Raw genomic sequence first — 2,683 nt, 5'->3', positions numbered from 1 at the left:
CAACATAGAAGAAAAAAACAGAAACAAAGAAACGCAACAATCAACGCAGTCTTACCACGCCACAATCCGGCCCCTGGTCCCAAGAGCCTCAAAAGCCCAAATGGAAGGTTGCCAGCAAGAACCGTCTTATCTGTCCGTCCAGCCGCAAATTAACAACAACAACAATAACAAAAATAACAACTCAAGCAACCAAGTGCATTGCCAAGGGTGTAGTCACAAGCCCTGGATAGTCTCTGGTCACAAACCATTCTTGTCGCTGAGCAGGCACTTTGAGAAGCTACGGCCTCAAAAGCAAGGATTACTTGGACAAAGGAATAGGGCCGCCTTCTCGTACGCCGTGGATGCGACCCTCCGACGATGCACCCGCCCCCATCGGGTGCCACCTGCTCTAATTGCTGGACATTCACAAGAAAGTCCCAGCAGACCCAATTTGCTGTCCCGGCAAGGTACGCGGCGATGGCCAGCTGCTACTGCGCATGCTCACGCGACCAGTTGACGCCAGCCGGGTACCGCACGAGGACACGATGCGCGGTCTGCTGTAACCGTCTAGCACCAAGCAAGAGTCAGATGTGAACTTGAGAATGTAATCTCGACGGTTGCGAGCCGGTTCTACTCACATGCTACCTCATACCGGTAATACTCATTCTCATGAACAAACGTGCTTATCAGTCGTCTGAACAGTTTATTGGAAAAAAAAGGCGTTTCCAGTAGTGGCGTGTACAATCCGTAATTTTTTAATAGCTTGCTTAGACACAATACCTCTTAATGTAGGTCAGTGGAGAGAAGAAACGACATAAAACTAGCACGCAATCCATTTACGCCATGCTTTAGTGTTGGTTGTATCCCAGATTTTTGTACTCATGTCATTCAAATAGTTTTTGTAATTAAGTCTCTACTGAAGCACGTCTTCATACTGACGTGCGTCTAGTGCTCTTTGTCTGGTTACAAACGCGTACAGCTGTCACACATTCCGAAGTTATCTGGCTGAAAGATGAGGCATTATTCTTGCACAAAAGGTCAGCATCCATGATACACCTACACTTACAGCATGCTGCATTTCACCACGCAATTGCACTTGCTAACATTCCCCTCACAGTGGCGTTAAAAGCTGACGAGAAGACGACGTGCAGTACAGTTTTCGCCTCTCAAATGGCATTCGAGCTACCTGCGGTCACCTCGAAACAAAATGATCCCTACTTGAAGTGTCGGCCGTGGGCGGCTCAACGTGACTGCGGTGACAGAAGAGGTTGCCTTGAAGTGGCAAGTTATAGAAGCCGGGTGATGTAACTTTTTCGGACGAAGATTTCAAGACGCAAGCTGTGGTCGTGCAGGCGGCCACATGCCTGAGCGCTCTGGCGTCACGGCTCGTTACAGCTCGCGACACGAGGGTGGCCTGGCAGAAACGAGATATGCAGCGCGCACGGACCAGAGGAGATCTAGGGACTGTGACCGTCACATTCCCAAAAGAAAGAAAGCAATGCAATTGAAGCCATCGACTTCCAGGTCTGAGGCGCGTTGAGAACGAAGCGTGAACGCCTTAATATGCAGATATGGCGCGGCATGAACCAGATGCAACGAGGAATGTTGTGCCAGAGAACGAACAGCGGACGCACAGCGCGTGCACAGGTGGCTTCACACGGCTCGCCCGGACAGTGGCGTGTCTTCGCTGGCGGCGCTTGTGCAGCGGATGAGGTTAGCTGCACGCTAGCTGAACGGCGCCTTACGCAGCTGCCAGAGGCTCGCTAACGACTCCCGATCTCTCCCGCGGTGCCCATTGGGAGCGACCTTCGCCACCGACGGGTGGCCGTGTGGTGCCCCCCTACAAACACAACGTAGGCGTGGTTCGAAATGCTTCCTGCCTCCTCCAGCGACAACAGAGGCCAGAACCAGCCGTGAAATTTTTTTTTGGGCTTCCAGGGGACACGTACGATGGCCTTGCGTTCATTAGGATTTTGGCCACCGCTAGTCCGTCGATTGGCGGGATACCGCGGCGATTCTCCTTGCAGGGCTTTCGGCGAACATTTGGAAGAGCGAATTGCAAACGGTTGCGAAGACCCTTTGCATAGCGACAAAGAAAAAGGAATGAACGTTAAGAGAGACGGGGCGACGTCACAGTTGCGCTCGGAAGAGAACCGAAACGAGAAACCAAGGCAGCGATGAGGGTACCCTCATGACCACAGCTCGAAACTAGTAGCTGACTCTACGGAGGAAGATGGACCTCGAGCACAGACTGGGCCGCGAAGCCAGCCACTGAAATACTGCTCTCGGGTAGGTGACCCGGCAGCTTCTGGGGGAAGTCCGCCGCGTCACTGGCAGCTAATGTTGAGTACAGTACCTGAGCAATCGTCACTTCTCCGGGTGGCAGAGTGCAACAGAAGAACGCGGGGGAGAACGGCCAAGCGAGGACCCCGGCAGAGCAGGCTTGCGAAACCAGATATGCGTCTACGGAGCAGCACGCGCAGGAGCAGACACGCCGAGCGGCGGCGCTCATTGGCTTCTGGGGCTAGTTTTTGAACTTGAACCACTTTGAATCACTACGCGGACGAAAGGATGAGTCCTTTCAGAGAGAACCGAAGGAAAAGAAGGCGCCCGGGCGGAAAGCGGCAGGCATACCAAGGGCGAAAGCAGAATGTCACCTTTCGGTTGGGGGGTCTCCGCCGTTAGGAGCAGGATGGGGAGGGCG

This window comes from Amblyomma americanum, chromosome 1, assembly GCF_052857255.1.
Source record: "Amblyomma americanum isolate KBUSLIRL-KWMA chromosome 1, ASM5285725v1, whole genome shotgun sequence".
Taxonomy (NCBI): Eukaryota; Metazoa; Arthropoda; class Arachnida; order Ixodida; family Ixodidae; genus Amblyomma; species Amblyomma americanum.
Note: the sequence above shows the minus strand (reverse complement) of the source record.